Source organism: Canis aureus, chromosome 2, assembly GCF_053574225.1.
Source record: "Canis aureus isolate CA01 chromosome 2, VMU_Caureus_v.1.0, whole genome shotgun sequence".
In the NCBI taxonomy this organism is placed as follows: Eukaryota; Metazoa; Chordata; class Mammalia; order Carnivora; family Canidae; genus Canis; species Canis aureus.
In genome coordinates, this window is record NC_135612.1 from 90,546,678 (window position 1) to 90,554,100 (window position 7,423).

At 46.4% G+C, this 7,423-nt stretch overlaps 1 long non-coding RNA gene across 1 annotated transcript; it reads left to right on the forward strand.

The window, feature by feature from the left end:
• Nucleotides 1-4,663: 4,663 nt before the first annotated feature.
• LOC144291342 (uncharacterized) lies at nucleotides 4,664-7,197 on the forward strand. Its single transcript, XR_013358625.1, has 2 exons — nucleotides 4,664-5,251; nucleotides 6,953-7,197. It is a non-coding gene; the product is annotated as an uncharacterized LOC144291342 (long non-coding RNA).
• The last annotated feature ends 226 nt before the right edge of the window (nucleotides 7,198-7,423 follow it).

Genomic DNA, 7,423 nt, shown 5'->3' on the forward strand with positions numbered 1-7,423 from the left:
GTGGAGGGGGCGTCAGGGGAGGCAGCCTGGGGGCCTGGGGAAGGGGACTGGGGGGCGGGGAAGGGGGCCAGAAGGGGAGCCTGATGGGGAGCACGGGGGTGGGGAGGTGGTGGGGAGCAGGGATGGGGGAGCAGGGACAGGGGGGAGTGGAGATGGGGGGGTGGGGAGGAGGAGCAGGGAAAAGGGGGGCAAGAGGGGAGCGGAGAGGGGGGAGCGGGGATGGGGGAGCAGGGACGGGGGAAGTGGAGATGGGGGACTGGGGGGATAGGGAAGGGGGAGCAGGGAAAAGGGGGAGGGGGAAGAGGGGAGCGGGGAGGGGGGACAGTGTCCAAGGGTGGAGGGGGCGGCAGGGGAGGCAGCCTGCTGACCTGGGGACATGGGGAAGGGGACTGGGGGGGGGCAGGGGAGCCTGACGGGGAGCGCAGGGCGGAGGGATGTCGTAGGGAGCAGGAATGGGGGGAGCAGGGATGGGGTCCCCCAGCGCCTCATCACCCCGACAGCGGGTCAGCAGATGTCCCTGCCCCCCCCCCCCCCCCCCAGATGCTGCTGATCTGAAACCAGCAATGTTTAGAATTTACTGGGAAAAAAAAAAGAAAAATCAGGCCCCTGACGCTGACCTTCAGGGTACACTTTGGTGTTGGCTTATTTTATTTATTTTTACTTCATTATTTTATTTTATCTGTTTATTTTCTGAAGATCTTTATTCCTGAGAGACCCGGGGAGAGGCAGAGAGGCCGGCGGAGGCAGGAGCAGGCTCCCCGCAGGGACCTGACGGGACTCGAACCTGGGACCCGAGCCCAAGGCGGATGCTCCAGCCGGACCGGGCACTCGGGTGACCGTGACCTTGGTGGCGCTCAGGTCGTGACCCCCTTCGGGCTCCTGGGGAGCGCCCGGGGCGCGGGGCCCAGGCCTGCAGGCGCCACCTGCTCAAATGGGGAGAAACACAGGGAAACAGGGACTTTGAAATGCTCCTTTCTCTGCAGAGCCTGTTTCCCTTCCTTTTATCTCCCGCTGTTTATTTTCCTCTCTCCTTAGTTTATTCAAAGTCTGTAGGTAGCCGGGCCTGAGCTTGCTTGGAATCCGGGGAAGATTCAACCACAGAGCACTTCTTTATAGGGACTCCTGGAAAGTGGGGTTTTCTTTTCTTTTCCTTTTTTTTTTCTTTTTCTTTTTAATGTTTTCCTTTCCATCGTGGGGACGCCTAAAAATAACTTGCAGGTGGGCAACTTAATTCCCAGCCAAATTCTACCTCTGTTCTTTATTACATTATTTGTTGCATTTTTAGAAAGTTTTACAGCTGATATTGAAGTTTTTGATTATTTTTTTCTGCATCTGTAATTTTCCAGAGTTATTTTATAGGCCTATATAAAGTCCATAATCTTGTTTTTATTATAATTTTAGTTTTGGTGAAGTGAACAATGGAGTGGAATTTGGACATGGGGCCAAATGTGATTTTTTTTTTTTCATCCCTCGGTGAAATGGTCCCTAGTTGTTACTTGATCTCGGCCTTGAACATCAAACGTTCAGGTCCCTTTTAGGAAATGTGGACAGCAGAAAGCTCCTCTGCTAAAAGGATGTGGGGTGTGGGGCAGGCAGGCAGTCCTGTTGAATTATCTACAAATAGGTCCTTTTTTTTTATTGAACCCTTCGGAAGCTGCCATACACCTCTGCCTTTACAAATTCAAAATGCCTGGCACTGTCACTCTGGCAGATTCCTTGTCACTAACTTCCTGTTCTAGAGGTGATTTCATGGGTGCTTGTCGTGCCTACAACTGTAATGCCTTATAAATTTCCATTTAAACAAATGCATTTGCTCAATTTTTTTTTTTCTAATTGAATGTTGCCGGGAACCTCAAAACGAGGCCTTTAATACTAAATAATTAGGACCATAAACTCTTCCATCGGCTGCTATCACGCAGCGCATGTAGAAGCATTACTACCAGCTCATTATGATCAATCTGGGGAAGCAATGTGGTTATAATTAATTTCTACTCAATTCTGTTTCCTATAACGGGGGATGCACACATCTGCTTACACTTAGTGAAGACTTACTACCCTCAGGACCGCCGTCATCTAAATCACAAAAATTACTGATATTGTGCTCAAAATTAAAGAATACTTGCAGTGCACCTGTAGGGCATGGAAGGACGTAGACTGGGAGCCCGGAGACTCGAGCTACAGTTTCGGGCACAAGAGATACGTTCTTCTTTGGGGTGACTTCGCATCCTCTTCGGGCGTCGGGTTCTCCAGATTTCAGTTCAGGCACTGGGATTGGGGGAGGACCTGCTTCCCTTCTTTACCCCAAAGTTTGGGATGCAATATAAAACTGTCTCTCAAAAATAAATAAATAAATAAAAATAAAAAATAAAAATAAAAAAATAAAATAAAAAATAAAATAAACTGTCTCTCTTCCTTAAAAATTGATTAACTTTACAAACAAGACATGGTTTCAACATCAGGCAAAATAAATCACACGGTACGAATGAGAATAAGTCTCCTTTGACCTAATCTTTCTCTCTCCCTCCGACTCGGTCCCTGAAGAAATCACAGGTTGATTTTCCCGCGCCTGTTTCCAGATCCTTGACTGCGCGTACATGTGACGGGCTTCTTTCATAAGGGATGAAACTGTGTTTTTTAGTGGCTGCCTAGCACTGGTCTTATGAATGCTGTGACTTCGTTAGCCAGAATCCTGTGGCAGTGCATTCATGCTATCTATCTTTTTAAAGAATTATGAAAAAAAAATAAAAAATAATTATGATAAGGTCCTTTTTGCACAAATGAACAGGTGACATTGTCGCATGAGAGGAAATGCACATTTCAACAATTCAACGCACACTGTCCGAGATGGCTCCAAAAAAAGCTGCAATTCTTATGTTATGTGAGTGGTTAAAACTACGCAGTCTCATAATTTTCAGTTGCTTTTCCACGATCACAAGTGAAAATGAGATTGTTCTTGTCCATATTGGCTTTTTACGTTTCTTTGCCCAACTTACGATTTGTAAGTGTTTATCTATCTAACATTTTAATATATTCTAGATGCCTGTCCATTCCTTTTGTATATTGGACAATTGTTTTTCCAGTTGGCCACTTTCTACCTTTGTCTACAGTGATTTTTATATTTTGTTTTGATTTTGTCAATTGGAGCTGGTACTTTAGCTTCCAGGATTGATATGGGCACTTTTGACATAAGAAATGTGGCCTATCGTGCAGAAATCAAGTCAATAGGTTAATAAAAGACCTACTTTGTGCAAAGTACTGTATCAAAAATAATAAATGAGGGGATCCCTGGGTGGCTCAGTGGTTTAGCACCTGCCTTCAGCCCAGGGCGTGATCCTGGAGACCCGGGATCGAGTCCCACGTTGGGCTCCCTGCGTGGAGCCTGCTTCTCTGCCTCTGTATGTGTGTCTCATGGAGAAATAAATAAAATCTTAAAATAATAATAATAATAACTGAAAGACATTTTTAAAAGATTTTATTTACTTATTCATGAGAGACACACAGAGAGAGGCAGAGACCCAGGCCGAGGGAGAGGCAGGCTCCCTGCAGGGAACCCGACAGGGGACTGGATCCCGGGACCCCGAGGTCACGCCCTGAGCTGAAGGCAGATGCTCACCACTGAGCCCCCCAGGTGTCCTGAAAGATAGACGTTTACATGAAAAGAGTGATCTCTTGAGTTTCTTAATATATCACATTCAAATATACATTCTGCACTTACATATTCTTAAATGCCTGACAACACAGCAGAAAATAAGGCTTTGCAACAGTCACGTAGTATTTTCTTTTTGTGAAACAAGGATTGGCATATCCATTAACGTAGAAATTAAAATAGAGATCACCTGTAATCTCATCATTCAGAAATAGCAACAATTAACAGCCCTGTGTGAGTCTCTGTCTCTTTTCTGAGCACGCCCCTAGAAGGAGCGACTATGGTCGCATCCCCGGCGTATTACTGTCACTTGACTCCCAAACCGCAGCCTCATAGACTGCTGGGAGCCGGGGACCGTCTTCCTCGACGTGCTCAGTGTGCTATCTCCTCTGCTGCGTGCTCTGGTCATGGAGAACCCACGTCTTTTCCAACTGTTGTCCCTCCTTTCCTCTCTCCTCTTTCCTTCTTTTCTTTTGCTAGCGGTCGTACTAGAACAGTCCTTTGTGTGCATCCTGCAGGGGGGCTCCTTCTAACTTTTACTTTTTGCTTCTTTTGGCCTTAATTCTACGTAGATGTATTTGCTGATGCAACAAACATGCTACTGACAGTGACTACGTGGACATATCCACGAGGAATATACCCTGTTCGATGTGTGTGTCGTGTGGTCGGTGATGATGTCCCAGAGCATGAGGGGGCAGGAAACATTTTTTTTTTTTTAAGATTTCATTTATTTATTTATTCATGAGGGACACATAGAGAGGCAGAGGCGCAGGCAGAGGGAGAAGCAGGCTCCATGCAGGGAGCCCGATGGGGGACTCGATCCTGGGACCCCGGGTCACGCCCTGAGCCCAAGGCAGATGCTCAACCACTAAGCCCCCCGGGTGCCCCGGGTAAGAACATTTTACTGAGTCTCTGTCTCCTTTGGCCCCTCTGCTCTAGGTACGCACCAGCCCATTGGCTTCTCATTCTCTGTAGGGTTCTGTTGCCGTCGACAGAAATCTCTGTTACCCGGGAGAGCCTCATGCTACCTCCCGTCTGGCTGACGTCCTGCCCTCAGGCCCAGGTCACCAGTGGGCACCTCTGGGAAGTCTTCTCTGAGCTTCACCTCTTTCGTGGCCCAATCTGGGTTAGGTGCTTCCACCGTCCTACCTGCCAGGCTTCTCTGTGTCAGGGCACATGTCATACCACTTTGAGGTTGCTTGTTGGTTCATACGTAGGCTTTCCATTCGTCCAGAAGCACCTTGAGAGCAGACCTGCCCCACGTCTGATTCTATGGCAGTTTGAGCTGTGCAGAGTAGACTCCTAATAAATATTTGTTGGAAGGACAATGAGAGCTAGAAAGCATAAACAAACTCTCAGTAATCTCCAGTGTCCCTTTCAAATCTCCTTACACATGTCCTGTAGGCTGCCCAGGCTCCTCTCCCTTTCTGCCTCCAAGACCCTCGCCCCCCGCCCCCCCTTTGCTTGCTGTCTCTCCTAATGGAAATCAGTTTCACTTCTGGCTTCTCTTAATTTTGCCTCTTTCCTTTCATGTCTCAACGAGACAACACAGAGAACGAACGTGCGTGGAACCTTCCTACTGTGGGACATTGTGGCTCTCCACACGTGAGTATTTTGGCCTCTCATATTTATTAAAAATACATGTGTCTATCTGTCATTTATCTATAAGATATGCTAGGCACCAAATGGTTCACAGTTAATATTTTATGAGCTGGGATTTGGCGTTATTTGTATGGTTTTCATTTTGTTTGTGTTTCCTAAATTGCTCACAATGAAACTGTAATCTTTTTTTATGTAGGGAAAAATATTAAATTATTTAGAACGTGAGTTATTAGATTTGGCAATGAGGAGGTCCCTCGTGTCCCTCCAGGAAAATTTGAGGGGAGTAGTGAAGGAAGAAATAAGACTGTAAGGAGTCAGGGATTCCAAGCTTATCACTTACAAATTTGGAACTTCTGGAACTTCTCACCCCACTGAGATGAACTTCAATTTAAATTTAGATATTACAGTATGTTGATAATTTTAGGGTAATTCTAATGAATAATTGCTCATCAAATGAGTTTCATTTAATTGCCTGGGGAATGGATAGAATGTGTATTCTCTGTCTCTGTGGAATGAGGAGACTTAATGTCAGTCTCCACCATTCCAGGTGCAGGCTCAGGAGTCATCATAGCCATGGGGCTGAGGTCTGTGCATCCTGGAGGGAAGGGCCATATGAAAACACTCTGCACTTTATCAAGTTTCTTTGGATCGTTTCAGTTTCCATGAAATTAGTTCCTTCTCTCCTATGGCTGTTAAGAATATTTGGAAAATACGTGTTCAAGGGCTTTGCTCCAGGACCCTCTGGAGACAACAGGGCAGCATGGTGGGAGTGGCATATGCTTTGGAGTCAGAAAGGCACAGAGTTGGATTGCCAACTGCACCATTTGCCTGCTGTGTCCTTGAGCATGTAAATCCCCTAATTTCTCTGAGTTCTTCACCATGATAGCAGGGTTCTTAGGAGGGTCACGACACAATTAATGCCTGATATTTGTGGGTGTTCATTACTTTCCTCTCCCTTTCTCCTGTTTCCTCCTCTGCTACTGAATGCCTTCTCTTTTTCAATAAATGTTTCTTATTCTTCTGTGCAGGGCACAGTCTCTTTAGAGAAGGTAAAGGAAGCTGTGGGCTCTTTCCCCAGGAAAATGCACACTTGCACAAAGGTTGACATATAATTTCAGACAATTCACAGACGCCCGTGAAACACTTCCATGAGCCTCATCTCTAATAAACACCGCGTCACATTTTTAATTTCAGCTCAGTTCCATTTTTCCTTTTATAGACTCTCTTGTGGGATTTCAAATCCCAGAGCCTTTTTCAAGGGCTGCTGGAGACTGGGGAGTGTGACATCTATCACTACCCACCAGCACAGGGAACAGGGCAGGTGTCAGTGAGCAGGCGTGATGGCTGGAGCGCTGAGACCATTGTGGCCTTTCCCATCCCCTCGGTAGTATTTCTGGGGCTTCCTTGTTCGAAGCAACATTTGTTTACTTCTGGGAGGCAAAATGAGGACCAAATTTACATAATCAGATTCTCTGACACCTCAAAGCTGGGATGGGCCTCCCCTCTGGACTGCTCCATCTCTTTCAAAAGGAAGTTAAGGAGTCAATTCACCAAATCCCCAAATTTGAATTCATTTTATTTCTAATTGAGTGAATAGAATCCTGCGAACTGAAGAGTCAAACCAACCAACCAACCAACCAACCAACCAACCAACAGAAGCAAGCACGGAGAACATCTGGTTTTTGTTTTTGCTTTTGCCCTTAGGAGCTGTCTCTTGGCTGTCAGCGTCCTCTCTGCTTTGCCAGAAGTGTGGGAGACACAACACCTCTGGAAGTGGGCTTCAATCAATGAGGATGGAAGCTTGGCGTACCGATACCAGCTCTCTTGCCCCAAAGTAGATAACTGGGAGGCTCTGATCCTGTGTTGGCTCCCAGAGTTTCCCTGAGTTGAATGATGTTCTAGTTGCCCTCCGTCATAGCCAGCTTGATAAAGCACACTTCATTGCTCTATTTCTACTCCTGTCTCGCTTCCCACATGCCTACCAGTGTTCTCCTTCATTCCCAAAGCAATTACTTGAACTTAAATCCTCTGTCACAGTTGGCTTCTGGAAAAACCCAAACTACAACACTATCAAACTCACTAGAGAGACATGCTTCTGGCTCTCCCTTCTTGCAGGAGGTTTAACATCCATGATCGTGCCCACTAAACACCTGTAGTAGTCCCCAGGCAGTGCGA